The sequence below is a fragment of the Athene noctua genome, chromosome 1, assembly GCF_965140245.1.
Source record: "Athene noctua chromosome 1, bAthNoc1.hap1.1, whole genome shotgun sequence".
NCBI lineage: Eukaryota > Metazoa > Chordata > Aves > Strigiformes > Strigidae > Athene > Athene noctua.
The window spans coordinates 241,587,136-241,614,652 of NC_134037.1; the positions used below are offsets into that span (position 1 = coordinate 241,587,136).

General features: G+C 37.1%; 1 protein-coding gene across 1 annotated transcript in view; it reads left to right on the plus strand.

Moving 5' to 3' along the window:
* The window catches only part of UBL3 (ubiquitin like 3), a 56,482-nt gene that overhangs the window by 1,989 nt on the left and 26,976 nt on the right, over positions 1–27,517 (plus strand). The window lies entirely within an intron of this gene.

A 27,517-nucleotide genomic window follows, 5' to 3' on the forward strand; every position in this document is an offset into this window, starting at 1 on the left:
AAAATTCTTTTTCTATATGAGTAGTAACTGAGAATGATGCTTTTGGCCCATGGTGGGTTTTGTTGGTTTGGTTTGGTAAGGGTTTTTCTGGCATTGGATAAAAAGCAGAACACTGGAATTTATCAAACAGTTAAAGGTTTTCAATTTTGTTATGTACCACTCTTGAATAAATATTCTATATTTAAGAGATGTAGACAGTATGAGAGAGATTACTTTTAATAAAACTGGATGTCTGGTGCAAGGCATTTGCAGATGTGCAAGAGGATGGAGTCTATGGCCTACACTTGTATGTATACATGGACAATGTTAGAAGGGGGCAATTAGGTGGAAGAAAAGTACCAAACAGAAACCCTGCTCAGTTCATGCGTTGTTAGTGTCAGCATCTTTAGTGGAAATGTGTATGTGCATTTTTGGTTTTAGGAAATTTAGTATAGAATAGTGATGAATAGCTTAACATATATAAGGACTTCCTATTTAATACATATTAATGGCAGCTAACGGGGAAAAGATGGACGTGTAACTGTTGCTACATCAGTAGGGGAAGCTTGGCATCCAGGAATAAGAATTCAGACAGGAGGTACTCAAAGGAGTATCTGGTTGTATGCAGTTGAGTGTTGTTGTCCATCATTGTTTAGACAATTCTTTCATTTAATAAATTCAGTATCATTATAATTTGCTTGGAACCCAGGAAGAAAATACTTTTTTTTCTCATAGCATTTTAATGTATTGGAACAAAATGTAGGAAGTTATGCATCTCTGTTCTTCAATTTTAACTGCTTTTCCTCTTGCCTTCAGTAGATCCTTTTTCCAGGTTTTGAAAATGATTGTATTCTTGGTAGCCTTTGTGCACATAGTCATGTTAGTCCCTTAAGAGGTTTTTTTATAATAAAGATTCGATTATTCTCTGTATTTTTGTACCCCCCATGTTGAAAGTTCTAATTCATTACATTCTAAGATAAAAATAGCTTATCTTTTTCTGTATGGATATTTTTTCCTTCCCTTTTTTGATATCCCCCCCCCCCCCCCCCCCCCCCCCCAATTTTTTGTTGATTGTTAAAGAGAGGAGTATCCTATTCTTTGGCATTCTCATTGTTTTGTTTTGGGTTTTTTGCCTCCTTTTGGAGAAGGAATTGGTGGGACCTGTGTTAGAAGATATTGAAGAAGCTCCTTCCTGACTCCTTATATATTGAGCCAGCCTTTGTAGCATATTGCAGTGTTTCTTGTAACAGGATGAAGAACCTCCTTCTCTGTTATATGCAGCAGTGGTGAGGGATAACCTTGTCAGAGCTGATGTTGAATGTGTATATTTCAATATACTTTAAAATTCTTTGTATTTACCATTTCTCCCACCTACCTTTTCTGTTCCACAGATTAAAAGCCATCTTACCTATTTATCGAACAACTAAAATGAAATATCATTATTATGACTGTCATTTTTATGTATGACACTGTAGTGGAAATTCCACAGCATCTTAACACATTAAATGTACTCTGAAACAATATTGGCATGTTCTTCATTTCATTTTCTTCAGGGATGAACAGCTGTAACCTGTGGATGGGATAATGATTGATATTTATGCTGAGCCTTGGTGCAGCATTGTACTTCAGATGGAAGTGTAGGCTGGCAGTGTAAACTCACTCTTCCTTCCTGCCACCCACTCTTGTTGTTGTTGTTACCTGAATTGGTTTCTCCCTACTTTTGTTGTCTAACTCCGTGTAATACTAGAGGAGATGTGTACTGAAGGACGTTTAACTCCTCCCTTGTTGGGAATGCTGGGAAGCCAGCAGTAGCTGCTGGCAGGTTCCAGCAGGGCTGAGAGGCAGAAGGCAAATGCTGAGTACCTGGGAGTAGCAAAATGATCACCTGTACAGCAGGAACATTGATTTCTTCATGTTAAAAAATTGCCAGAAGTCATCTGAAAGAACTGGACAGCTCAGTCAGGACCTGAATGGAGACAAGTTGCAGCTCTCGGCTGTGATTTAGGGATAACTTCAGGTACTGGTAATCTGTATTTCACCTTGGAGCTTGGGACTGTTGTTCGTGCATATCTGACTTAAATTTTAGATCATTCAAGGCCCATAGCTCTTCCTTGGCTTGGCTAGAGGCTGTAGCAGGAAATTAGCCTGTCTGAATGCAGTTCTTGCAGCAGACTTGGTAAGCAATACTTTTATGATACTGTAAACAAAATGACTAAGGACATGCTTTTCTGTTTTTTTTAACTGAGAGTTTGTCCTAAGAATTCACTTCTGTGAATGTTGAAAGCCATGGTAATGGTATATACAGTAAGTAGGATTTACTTGTTTTATATTTCTGGTCAGTCAGCTTTGTTTCTCAGTAGGTCGAAATGTAAACTTTTGGTGATGTCCCTATATATGCTTATGCAATACTGAGCAGAATGGAGAGCTCAGTTCTGACTCAGCCTCTGAGTGCTACTCTAGCTTGCAGGAATCCAGAAATATCTGAAATGTGACTAATCATTCTTGCGGTTTTGTGTAAAAGAGATAGTACAGCTTATTTTCAATCTTTTCTTTGTATAGTACTGCATACACTAACTTGGTATTTCTCATTCTAACTATGGTGAAAGGCGGAGCTGCTGATCAATACTCTTTTCCATGTTAAATCTGTTCTTGCAGCAATTAATTGAGCCTACTGAAGTAGCAAGCCTTCCCTGCCACAATTTTGCATGCATAAACTTCAGCTCACCATAATTATTAAAGGACTAAGTGCAGTGTTTTCATTTTAGAAGCTACTGAAAATGAGCAGAATGTCAATGAGAAATTTTAATGTCCTTGTTCTCACATCAAATCTAAACTTTGAGACCCCAGATTTTCATCAGTTTTAACATAATTTAGACGTCTGTCTTGTGAAATTCAGTTATTGTTAAAAATTAACCTATAAATTTTGCTGGAAGGACCGCCTTTAATTTTTGACAGCTTCTCTTAATAAAGATGTTGCAGAACATCTTAAAGCAATGACTGGAACATTTTTCGCTTGGTATACCTCCACACAAATTTAAATTCACAGATATAGCACTAAGTGTTGCAAGCAATGATAGTGAGGAAATACTGAGGGAAGAAAAGAATAAAAAGTCACACCCTGCAAGAATTGTTAAAAAAAAAAAGAGAGAAAAAGGTTGCAGAGACGTGAGTCGAGGTTCTGCAAATAGCATTATGCACTTCAGTACTATGGTTTTTTTTGTGTCTGAAAAGAAATTTGAGGGGGGAGAAGAGTTGCTAACAGGCTTCCTAAGAATGTAGAGAAAATTATTTAGGTCTGCTTATTTTTGAGAGTAATACTTAAAGAAAAAAAGACCTTCTTACCTGTAGGTCTGCTGGGCCTCAAAAGTATAATCCTGCAGAAGTGCTTAAATGTTGCAGCTGAGTAGTCTTCTGTATTTGTGGAAATTTGGTGTATTTTGTGGTCACTAACTGGGATTGTGTTTAGCTGCTTGACAAAGGGTAAATTTGTTGCTGCCTGTAAACCACAGTGAAGGCAGTCTCTTCATTTGTATTAAGACTCTGCAAGTATGTTGAAATCTGATTTTAAAAAAATGTAGCGTATGTCTTCCATAACTAAAAAATTTGTGTAAAATGAAGATTTGGTAGATTACACAATTGTGACACGGCCATCAGTGTTTTGTAGTTTTTTCTACTTTCTGTAAAGGAATTTGAAAACAGCTTCCAAGTAACAGGATTACATTTGTGGGTTTGTTTTGGTTAGGTTTTTTACTTAAAAATTATTTGGGAGATTCAGTTTAGAGTTAAGTGGAGAGTTTGTGGCAAAGTTTAGCTGAGACTTTGTTCCATGATACTGTTGTTATGGAGACAGAAACAAGCAAGAAACTCCTTGAGTTTTATGTATGACATGTAAATTAACCAACTGAAACCGGATTCTGTCTAGGAGTTTCATAGGTTTGTTCTACTGCCAAGAAATGAATCTATGCCTTAATGGGACTTAGGTACCAAAATGGTACTTCCTGTTCAACAGCATGGGGATGCAATTTGGAAATTTGTCTTGGTGTCTATGCACTGTGACAGTTTCAGTTTCTTTTGAGAACTGGCAGATACTGCTGTTCAGGCTCATCTAATTTATGTCAATGGCTTGGACCACTGTAGAGGAACCAAGGTGGGCTTATCCTGGAGTGCTCTTCAGCTGCAGCTGAGGATTTGGATTTTAGTATGTGAATCTTTTGGCAGTTTGGATGGGAATAAAAAAGCTTAGCGCTTTTTTTTTTTTTAAAAAAAAGGGTGGTCCTGGGTTCCTCTGAACACGTTTCTGTGATCTTCATTATGCACTATTTGCTCTTTCATGTTGCATAAGAAATTCTCTCAAGCACTTGATAAGTGTAGTACCAATTGCAAAATAAACACAAGGAAACTAAATATGTTTTTCTTTCAGAGGTTGAAAAGAACAGTGTGTGTCATCTAAAAAGGAATAATACTTCAAAGTTATATATTGCAGCATTGGTCGGTGTCTCCTCAGTGGAGTTATGATATGTAATGCTTTGTGGCCTGGCAGAGATCCACATCACAGTAATGTGTTTTTGATACTTAACATATATTCTAGGTGGTACTACTTAATCTGTCTCTGGAATCTGACATGTTTTTAATACAGAGAAATAATGTAATAGTGGTAAAATAGTGAAATGCAGCATTAGTCGAAAGTCTTTTGTAGCTGGGGGTGTACATTTAAAATTCTCTTTGTAAATGTAGATTAATGCCAATCTACATGTGAATATACATGGCGTACACTAATAAGCCTCAGAAAATAATTATAAATTATATTACTATAAAATAATTATTTTAAAATAGTAGTCCTTTTCAATATTTCTTTTAAAATTAAATACACTTTTCAGACAGGCTTATTTTTTATATTCTATAAGAGACTGACTAGAAGCCTTTGTATACTTTTAAAACCTGAAATACCTAGTTGCAGTATTTTATTTTTTTTAATTATAGAATTCATATTTGTATGGGCAGTAGCATGAACATCAGAACAAACTTGATTCTTGGGATAGTGTTCTGTGGTTGTATTTGATGCACAACACACTACTTAAGGCATATTAAATCTGAATATTTATGTCATTTTGCCTGTGAGTGAATATACTTTTAATGTGTGCAGATGAGTTACACATCTGTGGTGGTTTGACCTTGGCTAAATGCCAGGTACCCACCAAGTCACTCTATCACTTCCCCCCCTTCCCCTTGTTTTCTCAACAGGGCAAAGAGGGGAAAGAAAATAAGATAGACCAACCCTTGCGGGTAAAACAAAAGCAGTTTTAATAGAAGCAAAGCGAAGCAAAGATCTGTGCACGGAAGCAAAAAAAAAAAGAAAACAGATTTATTCTCTCCTTCCCATGAAGAGGCGATGTGGGGCCTTCTCAGGAAGCAGGGCTCCCATACGTGTGGTGGTTGCCTCAGAGGATCAAGGGTGACCCCACCCCCTTCCTCCTTTCTCCCAGCTTTATACTGAGCAGCATCATATGGTATGGAATATCCCTGTGGTCGGTTTGGGTCAGCTGTCCTGGCTGTGTCCCCTCCCAAGATCTTGCCCACCCCATCCCACTGGGGGGAAAAAAATGTCGGAAAGAGCCTTGGTGCTGTGTAAGCACCACGCAGCAGCAGCCACAACACCAGGGTGCTCAACACCCTGCCAGCTCCCAGTATAAACCACAGCACCGTGAGGGCTGCTATAGGGGAAAACCAATTCCAGCTCAGGCAGACCCAGTACAATGACATAACAGCTATGATAGTGAAAGCTGAGCTCTCGCTTCTGAAGCTGGCTTATTGATCTGTGATGGAAACATTTTATTGGACTGCATATTTTAGTATTTTTATATCCTTGTATAGCTATTTTTGACCAATAACCCCCAAATTTTCAAAAAGCTTTATTAAAAGATTTTAAGTGAGGGGAATAAATCCCTGTTTACTAACTCCATATGATTCAGTAACAAGGAAACTAGTATGAAATCACACACAAAATTAATAACTTCCAATACCCATATTATGGCACGTAAGTGGTGATGAGATACTGTATGTTTGTAAGAATAAATAAAAAGCTTCCCTTTCAATAGAATTGTGTGCTCTCTCATGAGGATTTCCTAAGTTTTCACTTGCATTAGTTTTCTGGATTTTAACTGTTGGACTGAAATGTCCTATGTTAAGCAGGATCCGTTGTGGGACGGCATCACATGCACACTGTAGCTGCCCCCTGATAGTTGCTCAGCATGGGTAGTGCTGGAGGTAAATTCCTGCTTGAGGCTGGCCTTGCACAGGTTGGTGCGGTTGGGATACTGGAACTGGTGGTTTAGCTGTTCTTGTGGACACCTAAAGAGATGCATTGCTTTCCCTGTTACACAAAGGTTGTGGTAATATTTCTTGGAGTCTTTCTAGTTTGTATCTCCAATCAGGAATTCCATGTTTGTAAGGTGGGGCATCTGGCATGCTACCTTTGGCCATAAAAAATATATAGGGATTGTTTAACTTGGATATTCAAAAAGATACCAAAATATGCTGCAATGTGTATTTTTTCGGGGTATGGATTTCCAAGAAAAGCTATTTTTAAAGACCACCTTTACAATTTGAAGATGTCGTAAGTATTTTATGTGAGTGTCAGCTCAATGCTAGTTCACTTGAAGCTCAAGTACAAAGGAAGGGAAGCTTTTATCTCAAAAAACCCCAAAGTTAAAAGACGCTGGTAAGTATTTCTAGTTGTCTAGACACAAGACTGGGGTTTTAAGGTACAATATGTCAGATCTGGCACCAAGAGAACAGCTTGTTACTCAGAAATTTGACTGTCCTGAGGATCTTGTTTTTATAACTAACTAATGGCAAGATGACTAGGAGCTCTTACTCAAGAGAAACTGCAACTGATTTCTGTCTGCTTATTGCCTCTGGCCAGTATAGTATCCTAAAAATTAGGATTTCCTGTAAATCTGGAAATGGGTAACTTATTTTTTTCCAAATTATGTATGTTTAAAACTATTTGGAGTTTAAAATATCTACTGTAGTGGGTGGAATGCTAGGTAATCTGTAAGTAGGGTTGTGATGAGTGCTCCAGTGAAGGTGTCAGTGGGTATTTGCAAAATTGTTTTAGCTTGGAGAAGGTTGCCTTGGAATTGTTTCTTTTCACTAAGAAGGAAATACTGTAGAAGGTGGTTTGGAAAAAGAGTGTAGCTGCTCGAAACAGGGTAGCAAAGGAGTCTGGTGATGGGCTTTAATGCTTCTTCACTAGCAAGGATCTCAAAAATTCTAATTATTCAATTTCATTGTAAAAAGGAAGGTTGAAGCATGCACGTTTGCAGTGAATGGTCATCACTCACCTCAGCTGGGGTGATGGGACTCTAACTTTCTTCTACATGCCATTTTCATTCCCATAAGAATTGGCCCTGCCTGCCCATTTCTTCTGCTTTGGAAATAGTCAGGGAAAGGTACAGAATAATTAAGTTCCAGCACTCTGTTGCTGGCACTTGATGGTGCTAGCATATGTGCTCCTTGCGCTTACTGCAGGAGGTAAGGAGGGCTTGGAAAGATTTTAATGGGGAATTTATAAAGTTTTGATGGGGTAGACTTGAGAGCTGCAGTTCTATGTCTCCCTGAATTGACTATGAAGAGTGTATAGGCTCTATAAAGAGCCTGACACATCCAAGCTGAGGTTGTCTTTTTCAATACAGATTTGTGGCTTTTAAGAAATTCAGTTTATCTTTTTTATTGCCACTGTGAGTATGGTGTATGTACCATAGCATGTCATACATGGAGAACTCACATTAATAGGAAACTCTCACTTGTAAAGTGATGTACAAAACCAGTCATAAATACCAGGATCAAGACTGTTCAACAGTATTTATCCATCCTGTGGTATAAATACACAATTGTCTCTTCTTCCAGAACCATGTGCTTTTCTTCCTCACAGGATCCCCTCCTTATTGAGCACCTCCTCATTGTTCAGGGACTGGATAGATGCCTTACCTGCCTGTAGTGCTTAAACTTTTCTTGGAGGATAAGTCTTAAATAAATCTGGAGACTTTCTGTGATACTAGTATTCTCAACAAGCTCTTCATAAAAATCCATTCATTTTTGGAAAATCTGTGAGAAAATAGGGTATTTATCAAAAATTCTGGTATGTAATTTCATTTAAATTACTCTTTTACTTAGATAGCTCTGCAGCAGAGTTGCAGGGAATGAAATCTTACAATTTGAACTGCAGAAACAAAATTCAAACAAGATCAGGATTTTCTTGGGTTTTTGGTTTGTGAGTTTGTTTTCTTTTAATGACCTATATTTTAGTCAAATTTTGTTGAAATTTCTCTGGCCAGCTCTGCTCTGGTCCATCTTCAGTGGTTGTTCAGTCTTGGTTGTTCAGAGTAGTTGTATTCCCTGACTGTACCAACATTGAAGTTAAGCCAGTGTGCTCTTTTCTGATGTGAAGGTTTTATTCCAGAAGACTTGTTGTGGACAGTGAGTTAATTAAAATGATGCAAAAGTCAATAAAATATTTATATATTGCTAGATACTCCCAAGAACATTTGGAGAAAGGTTGTAACTATATTTGTTAACAAGTTGTAAAAAGCAAGTTTTGAGGTTAATCCTTTGGGGGAAGCTGGTTTTCATACCCACTTTGTAGAGCTGTGTTAGTATTTATTTCAACTCTTATTATTGATCGAGAATTACATGATTTTGCTGAAGTGTTTTTGTTGATCTTTTAAAGTAACTGAAATTCTGAGCACTTTATCGAATATTGCCTTAATATAGCTGTCAATTTTCATGTTTCTACTTTTCAAAGAGCACGCTCTCAGTTTAAATCTGAAGCAATCTCAAAAGAAGAAAGCAAATTCACAGCAGTTTCTGATGTTCAAGGATGTGGGGATTTAGTTTTATTAAATTGTCTCCCTCAAATTTGGAATTTATTTTTTTAGGAAATGAAATGTAGGAAAGACAGCTTGCTGTATCCATAGAGCACAGAATGATTATCAGTCAGTACCTTTATCTGCAAATGTGCTGCTTGGTAAATTTCAAACTTGGCTCAAAAAAAAAAAAAAAGGCAAGCAGAAAGTGAATAATTGAGCGCTGGCTAATGCCAGATAAGGCAGAGTGAAGGTAAATAGTTTCTCGCCTTCTATAGTTGATTCTGCTGCTGCGTATCAGCCCCGACTTCGATGCTTAAATAAGTATCCTAGGTTATGAATTTTATTTTTAATGAACATGTGGTTGGGAGATTATTTTGTTCCCCTTTGTTCTCTTTTGGAAAAAAAAAAAAAGTTTTATCTTGTAGTTCTTAGCATATAGACATGAAGACTAGAGGGAAAGAAAACTGGTGTAGTTAGTGCCTCTATTAGTACAGTTTTTAAGGTTTTTTCTTTTAATAGACTTTGTTTTGCAGGAGATACAAGATAGAGAATTATACATGAATAAACATGGCATTTTCTGCAGTCTTTTGATTCACGTAATAGTTTTTCTTGTAAAATCAGACTGCAACATTCCAAAAAATAGGATTCAGTTTTTAGGAAGAACCATAGCTCCTTGTTGTGCGATTTTGAAATTTCCTATACAGAAATCACTTACTCAGAATCTTAAGATATAGTAGTCCTGTATTTTTTTTCTGTTTAACTTCAGGGTAAAGCAAACAGTTATTTTGTCCTCTATTGGAAGCTGTACTGGCTAACCCTAGAGTGTCTGTGGAGCTGTTGGGATAGGAAGGAGAAATCTTGTGAATTGTTTTAAAATAATTATTGTTGGGTTGCTGGAAAAGATGGCATTCGCTTTCTGTTGTAGGCATTTTGGATGGCTGTAGCAGTTTGTAGGATGGGTGGTGGTAGCGGCTGGAAGGAGTACCAGAAGTAAAATCTTCATTACACAACCATCTAGTGACAAAGGTTCATGCACTGAACATAGCAATGTCAAAGCCTTCAGACTTATTTATGGACAGTAATTTGCTGTACAAGCATGATGGGCAGCAAGAAATGGTCAAGCAGTTGTCATTATTTTCTTTTACTGTGCGTAAGTTTTGTACTCTTATTAAAAACTTCATTAAATGGCATTTAATGTGTCAGATGATAACAGGTTTCTGATGAAGGACAACCTCTCCCTGACAGACACAAACATAGCCAAATCCATCCCTTAATCTTTGTATTTTTTGGTATCAGTGGTGAATGGAGATAAAAAAAGCAGCATGTGTTACTTTGCTGGGTCAATCAAATTATTGAGATATGTCTGTATAAACACTGTTTCACCTTCTGGCAGAAGTAAATCTTACATTACCAGATATAGGCTCTAAAGCAAGGAGGCTTCAGAGGCTTGATTCAGTTGCCTAAACATGGCATTTAGTGCCCATTTGCACATGCCAGTGTGTCCAGGATGGCCAGAGAGAGCAGGCGGCAATGACAAGAGTTACGGCAGACCCATGTCCTTCAAGAGGAGCAGCTGCACTGTATGAGGGGAGTACTTCACATGGCCTAAAAATAGGACTAAATGCATACATATAGGTAATTCTTTTGAACTGTTGGCACTTTGTAAAACCTCATTTGCAACACTTTTGTATTGGTAGGTTGTCTTTTCCTAGCTTAAATTCATTAAGTAGTGCTTCCAAATGATTAAATGTTTTAAATTACAGTAAATCACAGTTCTATCAGCTTTGTTATTTCCAACAGAAAGCTTTCACATCTATGGTTGTGAGCACTGTGTCAGAACATTTTCCAGCATTCAAAATACTTTCCTTTTAGTGTAGCAGATACTCCCCTAATTACAGCTATATGGAAATTTGAATAGTTTGTAGGTGTACTACTGCTTGTTGTGGTGAAGTAGGTACAGTGTAATTGCAGACCTCTGCCAAGCGTGATCCGGTTGAAGCTGTTGCACACAACCAGTTAAAAAGAAGAAAACGAAAGTTTATACACATTATCACATTATATTTAAAAGCAATTCAAGTTACCAAATAAGTGAAAATTTCTATGCAACTGGGTTAATTCTGAAAATTGTCTGAAGTCCTTAGAAGGGCATTATCCATCCTCTTTGTAATTTGTTATATAAAATTGGACTTGAATAGTCTATTCTAGATATCATAGCAGAAGTGTAGTGTGTTTTTGCCTAAATGTGTAATCACGCTTGTGGCACAGGAGAGAAAAACAAATGCTATGTTGCTTTAATGGTACTGAATTTTTTATAATGGAGTTTTGCAAAGAAAGTCAGATATGTGGGATTTTTTTTTACATTGGATTAAAAGAAGGAGGCTTATTACTTGAAGCTTGACAGGTCTCTCCTGACATTTGGCCTGAAATGCTTGCAAGATATTTCATATCCTCAGAGCAGAAGTGAATATGAGTGGGTTGAAAATTTATGCTTACATAATTAAATAATGAAGATTCTTTGGCATTATATAAGATACGAATACAGGGCAGCTTGTTATCATTGTCTTAGCTAGCAAAGTTTCTATTGTATACTGGAGTAAATTTCATACCTGTAATTTGATAAATACATTTTACATTTATATTTTGGAGGTCAGATTTGGATACTTCTATATTGCTAAATGTTGAGCTGTGGACTGAATGAAGCCATTATGCTGTGTTTCATATTAGCACTTTCGTTTTGGCTCAATTTAAGTTTTGAAACATTAGTTTTGTGTATGTGGTGGGTTTTTTGTTTTGTTAAAGTTAAGGTAGAAATCTAATTATCAGAAATGAAACCTTTACAGCATAAATTGTTGTCATATTTGCACAAGAGGAAACAATATCCAAACTACTTCATTATTATCTTGAAACAAAACATTTTATCTCTGCACACTTAAAGGCTACATCTTACTTTGCTTAAACACTTCATGTTTTGAGGAATTTAATGTAGAGGAATCTTGGTATGGTAACTGTATAAATACATATCTAAAAATAGTCTTCACTGCTTTGACAAGACTAGTCTTTGCATTTGTGCTTCTTTTGGATACCTAGCTTTTATTACTGAGGAATCGATCAAAAAAATTACAAAGTAGAACTGATAAATCAGGAACCCTGGAAATAACACTTGACCTGAAGTGTCAGATTTTTTTAAAGAATATATTTCTTAAGTATAAAGAAGCAAAGTAGCATCAACCCACAAGTGTATTTGTTCATCCGTTTTCTGCTGTGGATACACGGGCTGTTACACTTTATAACGCAGCTTCTATTTGTGGATGAGTGTATCATGATTGTTGAATGCAGGCAGTTTATTCAAAAGACTTTTATTGTTCAAACTAAGCTGAAAATGATCTGCAGGATAAAGCTGTGACCTAGTTCTGGATTTCCATGCTCTGTAAAGCATTATATTGCCAAATCTGTGCACGTGTATGTCTGTTTAATTCTCTTTCCTTCTCTTTGAAGATCAATGATTAATAAATTATTTTTTAGGTTAATAGTTACATATCTATGAATAGAATGTGCAAAATATTCTACTCAGTGTTAAATTGTAGGGTTTAATTTTTGTTGGAAGATAATTTTTCCCCCAGTGTAATGTATTAGAGAGAAGGTCAGCCTACCTAACTCCTGCTGGCTCTGAAGTATCATGCACATTGGTAGCATCAGCAAGCTGTATATGTAGGGATAATTGCCTAATCTATGATGATAGGTATTTGAATTTTGTCAATTTAATAATGTTCACATTTCTTTTTCAGGAATGGTCAAGTCTTTATAAATGAGCAAATTTATTATTAAATGTACACATATTACAGGTTTTTAAAATTAGAATGAAGAATTGCAGTTAAGCAAAACACAGAAGATAACTGCTTTGCTTTTGAGTTGGTGAAATATAGGGCTGTGATACTTTTAATAGTAGTTTGATCCCATATTGGGCTTGACTTCTGTGGCATTGAACTTCCTGGTTGAGAGTTCACAGGACTGATATTTATTTATTTGCAAGTTTAAGAAAAATCCCTAATATAGAACAATGTTTTCTGAGAAGATACATTCACTTTTCCCTATATCATGTGAAAAGGTTAAGACTTTGATTTATAAAGTAACAGAAGCGAATTATTCTTGTTATTTAAGATAAATCTTCTTTCTCCCCTAAACCCTGTGATATAAAACAAAGATCATGGGCTTAACTCTTTTTGTCTGTGAAAATTGGGTGCAGTGGTATGGCATTGCACACCAAAGGAGTACATATAGAAGGCAGCTTGGTAGATATATGAACAAGGGGAAATTTTTTATTGTTTGGTTGTGGGTTTTTTTCTTAACAAGCTATATAACATTCAGGTGTGCTACTAGCTTTTTTGCTTGGCATGCCTCTAACTTTTTTGCAACCCTAAAACTCCTCATTTTTCTGAGCATGGAATTTTTTTTTCTCAGCAGAAATGTGGAATAAGATATAATCTATAGGAACATGGGTTTTGTTCTAAACATAAGTGTATGTACCACTTAGTTTTATTTCATTTGAAAAATATTCAAAGACTATTTAAGTATCGTCTCTCCATTAGTTAAAAAGTTATATTCAGAGACTGAAGCAAAGACCAATTTCATAACCTGTGCCACCATCTGTTAAGTATACCAGAAGCTTTTTTTTTTCTGGATGGGTTTAGCCAGCTGTCCGTTTTGCACTGTTGCCTGGATGGAGGCGTGCATTTAAGAATAACACAGTAGGCATTCTGTGAGTTGACAAAAATCTTTTTTATTTTGATCTGAGACTCCTTTAGCTTGTCTGACACTTCCTTATATTTAGTTTCTGGCTGAGGAATATATTTGAAACCTTTCCCCTGTTGCATTCCCCTAGTCTGTGCTTTCATCTTCTCCTACTTCGGTCTGGAGTTGCTCCACAGGACAAGACATGTACCTTCTCACCAAACCCTCTGCCAGGAATGTGGATGTATTTACTAGCAGCAACCCGAAGTTCATTCTAATCCTATTGACATCTAACCCAACTGGCATTTAGTTGATCTATCAGGCACTCTCTTTTCTTCTTTATCTGACCATGTGCATATACCTTAATTTCCTTTTAGATGAGTGGTTCAGGATGGTAATACAGACCACTAGAGTTCATTGAAATAATTTTCCCTTTTAAAATGTTGTCTTCATGATAAATAAGATCTATTCAATAATGGCATCAGGGTGACCTGGGAGATTTGGTGTTATGTTGTTATGCTTAATTATAATTTATATAAGGGCTGATGCGACATGGAAAAAAATTTGGTGTTTACAAAAGTCTGGAAAGAAAATTATTGCACATCAGTTAATCATTCTAGTCTGCTGTTCAGTTTGCAGTAAAACAAGCTCTATTCAGAAAAAAAGTAATTCCAGAAAATGGTTTAGAACTAGAAACCAGCTCTTTGCTGACTGCATTTTAGAGCTGACTTTAACTCTAAAACGTAGTCTTTAGAAATTAATCTTCTGACTTCCTTGGGAATGTTGCTTTTTTTAAAAATTGTAAAATAATGCCCAAGTGAAGTCTAGCAGAAGTCACTAGAAGAAGCTACTTGAGGCAGCGCACTATATTTTCTGATTTGGGTTTCCATGAAATTGTGTGCTGTCTGATCACTCACACTTAGAATGGCCAAGCTCCTCTTGTTGGCTCACTCCATTTCTTCAGGTTGAGACTGTTGTGTTGGAAAAGGATTTGGCTTAATTTCATGTGGAAATCCTTGTTTGTGTATTCATCATCACTGAGTTAGCTAGAGGTGCCTGCACCACTTAAAAGCTTGAAGCCTCTGAATTCAGTGTTGTGTATGAATACCCCAGTATATTCTCACCCTGTCCAGCTTTGTTTTCTGATCTCAGAACAGCAGCACTCTGTTTTGGTGCTCGGTGGAGTAGCATTTTGCTGTCTCTGGAGTGTAGATGAGCATATGAAAGGGGAACAAGAATTTGTCACTATTGTATGGAGGACATCTGTGCTACTAATCAAGCTGTGGTATCAAAATATTTGAAATGCTTGCTGTTCTTATATGCATGTGTCAGTTGGATAAACTGAACTTCAGAATTAATTGCATCTAGTCTCTGTTGTTTGTACATGGTTTGCTTTGGCTTAACTTTATTGGCCCAGCTCATCAGAGGCTTATTCTAGGAAGATCAAGGACCTTAGATTATGCTTTTAAAACTTCTTCTGCCCTAGTTGTTGTCTCAAAAGTCTCAGTGGAAGCTTTGTAGCTAAAATCAGGGTATATAAGGTGATTGCAAGGCAGTCCATTTCTCTGTGTTCCCAGCAAGTGGACAGCCAAACCAAGCGCTTAATGCCTTCATTCAAACTGAATTGAATTGCTGATGACACCAAGCTCTGTGGTGAGGTCAACGCACTGGAGGGAAGGGATGCCATTCAGAGAACCATGACAGGCTTGAGAAGTGGGCCCATGCAAACCTGATGAAGTTCAACAAGGCAAAGTGCAAGGTCCTGCAAAATGGCTCCAGGCAATCCCAAGTACAGATACAGGTGGGGCAGAGAATGGATTGAGAGCAGCCCTGCAGAGAAGGACTGGGGAGTAGTAGTGGATGGAAAACTGACTATGGGCCAGCAATATGTGCTTGCAGCCCAGAAAGCCAACTGTGACCAGCAGGTCAAGGGAGGTGATTCTCCCCTTCTACTCTGATCTCATGAGACCCCACCTGGACTACTGACTGTATCCAGCTCTGGGGCCCCCAACATAAAAAGGACATGGACCTGCTTGAATGGGTCCAGAGGAGGCCACAAAGATGACCAGGGTGGTGGAGCACCTCCCTTATGAGGACAGGCTGAGAAATTTGGAGTGGCTCATCCTGGAGAAGAGAAAGCTCTGGGGAGACCTTATTGTGACCTTCCAGTATTTAAAGGGGGCTTACAGGGAAGATGGGGAGAGACTCTTTATCAGGGAGTGTAGGAATAGGACAAGGGGTAATGGCTTTAAACTGCAAGAGGATGGATTTGGATTAGATATAAGGAGGAAATTCTTTCCTGTGAGCATGGTGAGACACTGGCACAGGTTTCCCAGAGAAGCTGTGGCTACCCCCTCCCTGGCAGTGTTCAAGGCCAGGTTGGACAGGGCTTTGAGCAACCTGGTCTAGTGGAAGGTGTCCCTGCCCATGGCGGGGGGGTGGAACTAGATGATCTTGAAGGTCCCTTCCAACCCAAATGATTCTATGATTCCATGAAAAGTTTTGATGAACCAGTGGACAAAATTGTGCTATAAGCTCTGTTTTGGCAATTCAGTTTGTCTTTCTGCTTTCTCATCTAGTTGTCATGTCTATATGTGACTAGCCATGTAACACTTGCCCTCCACTGGCCATGTTTCCACCATGTCCTTACAGTACGATTTAGTTAGTGGTCATGCAGCCCAAAGAGGAAGTAATCTAGCAGAAATTCCCCCAAAGCTTTTCCATATGTCGAGCTTAAAACCACTCATCTGATTATATTAATTTCTCTAGATCTGACCCCAGCAAAGGGGGAAAAGTAGGAGCATCTCTTTCATTGATTGCCTGCATTCACACAAGTTCAGATGTAACAGAACATGTACTCTTTATGAAAAGACATGCTAGCTGAATGTTAGAGATCCAAGGGTGCTTACATTTATGTAACCACCGATGCACTGAGACAATACCAATCTTCAAGTAGGATTGTAACAATGAACATAGCTTAAAGGATTAGTTGCTTGTCAGGCAAAACAGCAGGACTCCTTGAATTTATCTTTTTTTTTTTTGTGAATTGAATATTAATACTTGAAAGGCACATGAATACCTAAATAGTCTTCATTTTAAATAGTTATTGCTGTTGTAAACTTCAGATGGAATTGAATATCCAAGAAGAGAATTAAGGAGATAAATTTCTTTCATTTTAATACCTTTTTGATGCAATATTTACTCATTCCTTTTCTCACATTCCTGTTGCCATATTTATCAAACATTAATCTCCCTACTGGTGCTGCTTTGTGTGTGGAAATAAATCAGAGGAACAGTAAGAAATCTGTAGCAATAAAAACCCTTTGGCCTGACAGAGGACATGAGTTTTAATAAAGATACAGTGTGCATGTGTGTGGGAGGCATTGGAGGCGTTCACATATTCCTGTAAATTCTTTCTTTTGTTTTGTTTAGCCCTTCAGCTATCAGTTGTAGTAATGAGATAATTGTTAAGGTAGAATAAAATATATTTTCCTTTTTAACTCTTGGAGTCTCATAGAAAATTGAGTCAGAGGTTGTTACACCGAGATATAGTTCTATACCCATAATAAATTATTTTTCCAAAGTTTACTATTTGGGCTTAAACCTGTTGGTGGGACTGCCAAACATGGTCTTTGAAGCTCTACTCAGTTTAGCAGTGCCTTGATATATGGAATGTGTTTAATTCAAGTGATACTCAAAAGTAAGAAAATCCATATTTCTAGAACATGCAGTCTTAAGGTTAGAAGAGACCTCTGAAGGTTGTGTATCCCAAAGCAGAGCTAGCTGTGATGGTGGCGCATAGCAGGGCTAGCCTCAGACTTGCATCACGTTGCTCATGCCTTGTCCACTTGAGTTATGACTGTGTCCAAAGATGCTGATTCTGCTGCCTCTCGGGGCCAGAGCTTAAACAGAGTGCTCTGAACAAGAGCTTAAACTACCATCACTGGGAGGTTTTATCTACATGTGCAGTGGGAATTTCCCTTGCTGCAACTTGTGACCATCAAGATGATACAAAATGCTGTTAGATGCCTTAGATCTTTGAATAAGAACTTGCAACCAAACTACATCAGAATTCTTTGGATTTTAAAAAGTCCGTGATTGATCTGAAATTTGTAGCAGATAGGGAGTTTTCCTGTGCACAGGAGTTTGAAGAGATACCCGTGAGGTTTTTTTTCAAAATAACCTATCATTCTGCATTCCTGATTTCTTTTCATTACGGTATTTACCCTCATCCATAGATGGAATGGTTGTGATTGTATAGATTTTTATTGAAAAACAGGCTTAGATGAAATACACCCAAAAAAATGTCCATCTCAGTTATTTAGGTGAGAGTAGAAAAGAGAAAGTACATTTTTGGGGGGGATTAAGAAGGATTTAAAAAATAGCAAGACACTTCAATTAAAAATAGATAGTTAAATAGGAACAAAGAAGAGAATTCTTCCCAAATGCAAACCAGGCTCTTGTATGTGTGAAGCTTTGGAGAGGAGCAATTGATAAGATTTTTTTGTAAGGCAAAACCAATAAACAAGGAGAAGTTTATTTTCTTTTTGTTGTTGTTCCTAATAGGAAAAAGTACTTTAAAGATATATGCAAAATGTTATGTTCTCCCTTCCATCTTTTTGGTCAGAAGTTAACCGTTTGTTCCTTGCATATGTAGTATCCAACATTTTGTTCACTTTTATACTCTGTTTAATGTATTGTGTTTGGATTTTTTTAAACTTCATTTTAAGCGTTCAGGCTACTGAAAGAAAGAAACAGAGGGAAGACACCATCAAAATGTCTTATTTAATCTGAATGGTGTCTGATACTAAAAGATGGTGAGGGAAAAAGAGTGTAAATTGTGTTGTTCTCTGAAATGCTGCATTGCATGTGTTTCATAAATTTTTGAAAACAGATATTGCAAGAGAGGTTCTCATCTCTGAAGTATGTATCCTGGTGGAATTTGGCACTAATTGCTGGAAAGAAGGAAGATCTTTGGAACCAAGTATTGCCCTTAGTTTTTGTTGTGGAAGAGGAATGAGGCATCAGTTTGTGATCTCATCCCTGTCTGGGCAGACTCTTGTGTGCTTCACTGTGGATGCTCCACTTGATGTCCATGTTGTCATTATACCTTGCTATTTGTACGTAACAGAGACTCTTACTTGAATATCTGTTCCCCTGGCTTTATTTATGAAAAATGCTTCAGTTTTCTGAAGTGTGATAAAACACAACTAACAGTTTAATCCTGCACGGCCATTGGAATCTTTGGAATTTAAATACCCCATATGGATAATTATTGTCATGACAGATGTACAGTACATCCATCTGTATATTGTCAAGCAGTGTCATACAGCAGGTTGTGAAATTGCCAGGTAGTATTTCAGATGATGTGACAGTATTTTAGATAACGTTCTTCACTTTATGACTGCTTGTGTGTGTCCATCTTGTTATCTCATTCTAATACCAAGTGTAAACAGGCAATGAGTTAATGAAGAAAAGCATGTTTATAGTATTTGCGTATCAAGAGAATGTGAATGACTGCTTATACCGGGTGACTTTTTTTGATCCTTTCAGAGTTACAGGAAAAAAATACCCATGCATGTCACTCAAAGAAATTCAATACTGGAAATAAAATTATGACATAAGAAAACACCCAAACCATGCAAAGCTTTGTAGACTAAGTAAAGGGTTTGGGTAATATTCTATGGAAGTGAAGCTTCAGAAGATCTTAATTTTAATGAAAATGACACTATGGGTTTTTTCTTCTCCCTTCAGATAAAAGTCATGAAGAGTTCATGTTGTTTTAATGACATATAAAAATGACCTTTTCGTAATCTTAGTAGTTACAGGAGGAAATAATGAAAAAGCACAAAATATACCTTCAAATCCCAAATGACTTTCTGAATAGATATTTATTCCCTGCAATATGTTTGTCTTTCTAAACAGATCCAAGGGTTGGTTTATTAAATTTACATTTAATTCCTGATTATGGGTAAAATGAGAATAGTTTTTAAGTAGGTGTGTATATATATACCAACAGTTGAAAACATTCTGGTAAGACATACCTTTCTTCCTGGACTTTTGCCTGCCCTAAAAGTCCTAAAATACTTGGTCTCATTGTGCAGAAAGCCATGTTAATTCAGGTATTATGTAGACAGCCATATGATAAAATAAGAAAGAAGGGGATTATTATTTTTTTTTTATAAATAGTGATGGAGATACCATAGCATCCTACAGTACCAGCTGGAAACTGCTGTGCCCCTTGCCAAACTACTGAATCTTCCCTTTTCTGAGCTTTCTTCATCAGAGCTTCTTACACGTTCCAGTTCCTCTAAGCACAGGGATAGTCTATCCCAATAATTGGGGAAAATGAGTAGTTGAGCCAGTAGATTGTGCTGAATGGTTGGTTTCCTACCTGCAGGTTGATTACAAGCAGACTTGCAGCAGTCTGTTGTAGGACCTAGATTGTTTAATATCTTTCGTCAGTAACCTGGAAGAGGAGACAGACTTGTTAAGCTTGTGAACACCAAACTGCAGGTGCAGTTGACCTGCTCAAGGGCAGGGCTGCTGTTCACGGGGACCTAGGCAGAGTAGGGAATGGAGCAGCAGGAATTTCATAAAATTCAGCAAGAACAGATGTCTTGCATGTGGGGTGGACTAACGTCCAGAAGTGATGTATGCTGGAGACTGACTGTCTGGGGAGTGCAGTGGGCCAGACATGAGCTGCCAGTGTCCTGGCAGGAGTGAAGGCTAACAGCATGCTGGGTGATATCAGAGGAGTGTAAACCAGGGGATTACGGGAAATGATTGTTCCTCTTTACTTGGCACTCAGTAGACTGCATCAGGAATACAGTGTCCAGCTTTGGATGGATTTTCCTGTACCACAGTGGAAGAGGAAATGTATTGATCAGCTGCAGCATGTTTAACAGAGGCCACTGAGATGGCCTGGGCTGAAGCACTTCTCCTGTGAGGAGAGGCTGAGGAAACGGGACTTCTTCAGCCTGGAGAAGAGCTGGCTTTGGGGAGACCCAATACCAGACTCTTAGTACTTACAAGGAGGTTGTCTAAAAGATGGAGCCAGGCTCTTTACTGAAGTAAAAAGGTGGGAGAATGAAGGACAGTGGCCGTAAACCAGAACAGCAGAGGATTTGAATTAAGGGGGAGAAAATACTGTAAGAATAACTAATGACATTATGGTTTTTGGTTTTGCATTCATCTATATGAAACTTTTTCAACCCATTCATAAACTTGCTGCACATCTTTAGTGTTTGGGTTTACTTTCCTCTGTCTTGTTGCTTGCTAGGAAATATTCTGGTCATAACAGTTAGTAAAAGAGCTTCCTTCTTTTCCTGATCCCTGGTGAACCAAACCACCCTGGGCAACTTCTGAGGGCAACTTCTTTATTTGGATAGCCAGCAGAATATGATGGGAAGTAAAGATGCTTCATAAATTGGCCAAATCCTTAGGCTGAATGACTGCTTTGTTGTTAATAAATTACCTTGAAATAACTTTTAACTAAATTAAGTCTAAGGTAAAATTCAAAACCACACTATTTATAATATTTCAAGTACAAAATATAAATGATATAAAGAACACAAAGAAATGGAAAAGAGTGTTATTTGATGAACATTAAGATTGAATCTGGAAAACTTCCCTGTTCTATCCAGATGGCTTACCACATTTTATTTCTGGAAACCCACCTTGACAGGGATGCTGTCTTTGTGTTGTGTCCCATATGTAGTTGCTTCTCTTGGAACCTCTTTAATTCTTTTTAATTTTATTTTTTTTTTAAACTCCTGGCTTTTTAAAAATCCTGAAAGGCTGTGAACTTATTTAATCTCTCCCTTGAAACATCTTAACTGGTACTTCAGAGAATGTCTTCTGCTGTGCTAATGCAAGTACTGTCTTGCTTTCCTGAAGATGGAATTGCAATTTTGTTTTATCCGGTGTCATTTTCAGTTGACTTTGCCCTACTAATAACAACTAAGGAAGACTTAAAACTACTTGTTTTTCCTTCTGTGCCTGCTCTAATGTCTGTAAATCTTGGAGAGAAACATCCAACTATACCATCTATCTGTGTCCAACATTCATTAAATAACACACTTGTTATTAACATCTCAATGAGATAAATGTATATATCTTACTATTGGTTGTCAATTTGGGACAAGGCGTGGCAATAAATTACAGCTTTGGAGTGATAATGGATGATACAGTCATTATTTTCCCTTGTTTTTTTTTCTGCAGCGTCTTTATTGCATCCTCTTTAGATGACTCTTAAGTCTTTTACTCCAGGCTTTTTCTTGCAGAGATTTCACAGCACTCTGTCCTTGGTACATTGCTCAGTCACATTTGTGCACCCATCTCTGCTCCATCTCTCCCTGCTACAACTTTACCAAACACTTACTGTTCACAGCCAGAACCACCTGTTGTGAGGTTTGAATGAAAACCTCTAGTCCAGGCTTGTCTGCTAGTCCAGCTAAAATCTGTCTGTCCCTCTGACACATCTTTGAGTAGCTCAATCAGGACTGGAGCTAAAGCCACCTACTTCTGTTCTGGATTTGTGGGCAGTATCAGATTTCTGATCATCACTTGGACCTATAATCTGGCTGCTGTTCTTGAATGGGTGCGATTAAAAGGCCTTCAATGAGATCTTTATCTAAATATTTCAGATTCTTGTTTCATAGCAACTCAGAGTAATTTAACGTTCTCTTTACTTGTCCATACAGCTAGAAGCTTCCAGGTTCTCTTCATCTATCTTGTTTCAGTTCCTAAAGCATTCTTTTCTCTGGCCCCTTTTCTATGCTTCCATAATGATCTGCAAAGATACAATGTTTGCCTTCTTAATATATATGCGTTTTCTTATCTCTTTCTTGCCTAGCTCATGAAAAATAGATTGCTTATCTTTGTATTATACACCTCTGTTTTCTGCTGGGTTGTTTGGCTCTCAATGGCAACTGCTCCTGCACATCCACTTAATGATCCAATGAGTACATCTTGACCTTTATTGCATGCTGTCTCTTCTGTTCAGAAAGAATACTGATACATCTACTGCAAAAGTTACTTTTCTCCATTTTTTTCCTTGTGAATTTCTGAAAAAATTTTGACAATGCGTAGATGATGTTCTAAGACCATTCACCCATAATAATAGTTATCAGTGCTGTCTTTGAAGTTTGTCTGTAGAGTTTTTGTATCTCCTTGCCAACCTTGAGTTGAGTTATTCTGGTCACAGTTAAATATGTTAGACTTTGGTTTCTAGGCAATATTGTGGTACATATAAATAAGGAAAACGTGGACAGTGTCTGTCTGGGTTTATAAATACTGAATGTATTTATATATGTCTATGTTTATAAAGATGGAAGGAAATCTGAAAATTGTAAGGTGTGCCTGAATGATGAAAGTCCTGGTAAGCAGCTACTCTTAGCAGTCAGAAAAATGGGACAATAATAGTAGGTACAAGTAGAACAAGAGTTTGAAGTAAAATATAAGCATACTTTGGGTGCTGAGACTGAGCTACCTGCAGATGAAATGAAGTGTCAGATATGTAGGAGATTAAATTGAGAGAAGGTTGTTCAATGTATAATGTCAGATAAATGTGTGAACACAAATGAGTCACCTTGGACTTGGGTGGTGGTAAGTAGAAAACACTGCTGAAAGGGGGAAAAGTTAAGAAAATAGATAAGAAGATTGATAGAAAGCTGAAGTGTTTTAATAGGCAGGGAGGGCAAAGAGCACATGGGGTCACAGCAGTTCAGAGGAGACTAGGAATTAAACAGAGTCATCAGTGTGTTTTGTTGTAGTTCTTTTTCACTTTCTGGAAATAAATTGAGTTTTGGCTTCCTGACAAGTCACAGTCAAACAGGAAGGGTGATGTAATACGTGTTTTCTAGTGATTTGTGCTGGTTTTTGCCTTAAGAGCAAGAACTTACCCACCTAGAAAGTTAATGGTATAGGATGATTCATAAGGGAAGCTGAATATGATACATAATACTCATATGAAGATTTCCTCAGCGTTGTATACTTACCTGTATTGCTCTGGATGGTTGGTTTCTTCAGTTGTATTTACTTCTTTATGTAGTTGCATCTACTTCATTGTGAATTGAAGTAGGAAATAAACAGACTAAGGTTGACCAACGAATTAATTACAGAAAGCTATCAGCTAAAATGGCATCTGCAAAGTGTGACTTGTCGTGAAGCTTCCCTTTAAGATGTAACTTTTCCAGAAAGGAGTAAATGGTGTGTTCTGATACGGTTTCCAAGGTAACTGTAAATAGATGAATTTTCTTCTATTAAGATAGAAGATAACTATGTGTTAGATCATCAGTTAATGTTGAACATATGGTACGTCACTCAAGCCTTTACCTCCAGACCTTTGAATTTATTTCCATTTGTCTTCATACAATTGTTTTGAACTTTAATTAAAGTTGCTTTTTAAAAAATACGTGGAAGTGCTGTTCCTTTTTCCTCGTCCCTTTACTTCTCTCAGAAGTGATCAATTCATCCAGGTCCTTGTGATCAGTGGTAGAAGGCTTCAATAGAAAACCTTGGTCAGTGTTAACCGTCTCTTTCCTTCTAACACTGTATGTATTACTAATGAAGTGCATGTGAGTCTGTCTATCTCTAAAAATGTTTTTCTGGACAAGCTTGAGGTAAATGTACAACCTGCACTTCTATACATCAAAAATGTAATCTTACTGTTTCAAGAGCAATTGAAATAACTGTGACTGTTTAAAAAACAAAACAACTCTACTAACCCTTTGTCGTACATAAAAAGATTAATCTATAAAGGTATTATTTATTTATAGTTCATGAACACTTAATACTTGCTTTTATGGAAATGGAAATGGAAATAATCAGTGTTATTTCAAGAAATTATTAAATTAAATATTTGTTTTGTTTTGTACTTTCACACTTGAACATGTGCAAAGGGAAAAACATTTTAATTAGTAATACACTTTCTATGCTAGAGCACATTTTAATTTTTAAAAATCCAAAAGAAGCTAGCGTAAAAATATATTAAAACTCCCGAAGTACCACTGGAGTAACTGAACATCGTGCTTACCATGGTGCTGGTTTGATTAGGTTAACATCTGTCATAGGAAAATCTGTTAATTTTAGAAGCTGATGGTTCACTAGTTTTATTCTCAGTGCAGTGAACCACTGCCTGTGGAAGACCGTTTGGGTTTTTTTGTTTTTTGTTTTGTTTTTTTCTTAAACTCAGACTTAGAGTAGTACTTCTGTACTCATTTCCAGGGATAATATGTCTAACTACAACTATTCAAAGTGTGCACAGGTATAGCACAGCTTTCAAAAGGCGGAGTGAAAGGCTTTCTTAGCTTGAGGCTTATGCCTTTGACCTGTTTTCGTGAATTTATGCTTGCAGTTTTTAATTTTACTGCTTTCCTTAGAGGATAGTTTCCCCTCCCTCTACATGTATTTCTTACTGTTTCTATCTGCAATGATTTTTGTGCAGGAGAAAAATCATATGACAACATGTGTGTGTTTTTGGAGAGGCAGAAGGGAATGGAAGGTGGTCCGTTTAGCTGCTTGTCATTATTTCTCTTTGTTTTTCTTTGTAATGCTTTTCTATGAAGCAGTAACAGCTCTTTTGGGAAAACTCTTTGGCTTGGGCTTGTTGTTATGAGGCAGCAGAAGCAGCAGCCGGGGGAGCTACAAGTCAGACTTTCAGTCGCTGTCCATCCCCTTCCCCCAAGCACAGAGAAATGATGCAGAGCCCTCTCTTGTAATCTCCTCCTATCAAATCAGTGTTAGTTGGACACTCAGCAATCCATTCAGCGGACAATTAGTGGATTGAGAGGTGTTGGGGGGATTAAGAATCACTATAACTTGTCTCCTGTGGTTTGCAATGTCAGTTACACTTCCTTCCTTGATGAAACAAACAGTATAATAACAAGGGAGTATTAATTACCATTGTAGTTTCCTTTGGAAAGTTTGGAAGTCTTTAACTGAGGAGTGTCTGTGAACGTACCTTGTGAAGCAGAGAAGTAGGGTGAAATACTCTTCTGATTTATGTCCCTCTACTCATTTGGCTTACCGCAAGTACCGTCCCTCTGTGCAAGTGCTGTTACCAAACCACAAAAGAAATAATTAGTAGGCAAGAAACATTTGAGTTTGTGTTGCAATTTGCAGAGTTCTGAAGAAACACGTTTTTTCTGTATTTGCATGTGTTTTGTGGTAACGACTATCAGAAAGATCAAAGTTCTGTTCTTTAAAACCTATTTATGCAGCTTAGACAATGCAGTTGTATTTGACTTCAACTTTATCTATATGTGGAAGTATCGCATTGTAAGTTATTGTTACTATTAAGCATTAATTTAGAAAATAATATGTTCTGAGTAGTTATGAATTGTTATTAATCCTTAAATTCAAGGAGAAATGTGAAATTCAGGTATATGCCAAGGTAAAAATGCTGGTTTGGGGGTTAAAGGGCACTTAAAATTTTTTTTTATTTTATTAAGTACAGTCTTTCAAAACAGACCAAATTCAAGTGGGCCACATGCTGAATTACTGCCTTTTTGGACATGAAAAATATGCTTAGTCCTTTGTTTGAGGTAAGAAGAAGGATGGGAAAGTGGTGTAGGAGTTGATACCTTTATAAATTGTCTTTGGACAGTGAGGCAGATGAATTTTAAGACTTAAAGAGCATAGAGGTTGTGTAAATATTCAGTAGAATTTACTATTTTGTTTTAATGAGGCAAAAGATGTAATTTAATAAGAATCATTGTGGAAATGATTGTCACATCATGTGAAACAGAGCTGTTAGTATTCAAGAGCCAAAACCAGTCACTGAAGGCAAGAAAACATCCTTCAGTTGTGGCACTGTGGAACTGAGACTCCCTGTAAAGATTTTACTCCTTTCTCTGAGATACCCAGAATAGGATTGTGTCAAAATAGGATTTCAGCAATGTTAGCTGCTCGTATTGATCTTAGATGGTATTTTTTACTCCTTTGCTTAAATCACAAGAGGCAAGAAAAGTTCCAAATGACTGTTTGTCTCCGTCTCTCTCCCCCTCACCCCGTTTTGCTGCTTTATAACTTTACCCCCATGTTGCAAAATGATGGAGTACTCTTTTTATATATTTTTAAATTTTAATTTTAAATTTTGCACTCAAAGTTATACATAGAAAAATTGAAAATTTTTGAAACTTCTCAAGTTGGGGTAGATTTAGTTGGATTGACTTTGAGATTCTTATACTGTAATGTAATTGATTACATAGGGCAGTTATGCTGTGCGTTGAAGTACGCTGTGCAGAGATCCATCTGCAAGTTAGTAGTCTTCATAGGTAGTTTTTATACTGAAAACTAATACTGAAATTAATAATTATGGAAGTATTTTCTGCTGTATGGACTTTGCTCCTTTGTTTAGCAGAGGCTCTAATGGGGAAAGGTGGAGGTGTCATTTGCAAAATGCCACTAATATGTGAGTTACAAAGGACGTAGTACCTCAGAAGTTTGAGAAGTTTAAACCTGTGAGATGACAAGCATTGTGGAATGTAAGATTGAAATACTGTCTTGGTTTTCTTTTATCTTTGTTTTATCTTTGTGAAAGCGTGAATTTTTAATACTGTCTGTAGACTCACACTATTATTAGTATCTTAATTTTTTGTAGCAGCATTGAATGGGAGTTGTTTTCATTATACTGTAACCAGATTGAATCAATATATGTATTCCATTTAATACTTAAAACACCAGTGTTTTTAACACCGCTAGTAATTTTTTCCCCGTTTAACCTGTTTTCTTACATGTACTTGTATTTGATCTGTTTTAAAGTTTCAGATCATTTGCCCTTCTCTTACACTGATTTTTTTAGAAAATATCTTTATGGAGGCTGATTGTTTTGATATTTAGTGTATTGAAGATTGTTCTATTATGTTAATCTGTTATATATGCCAATATAGTTTATATAAGTGTTCATAATGTAAGTAATAGTACATTTCTTAGTGTAG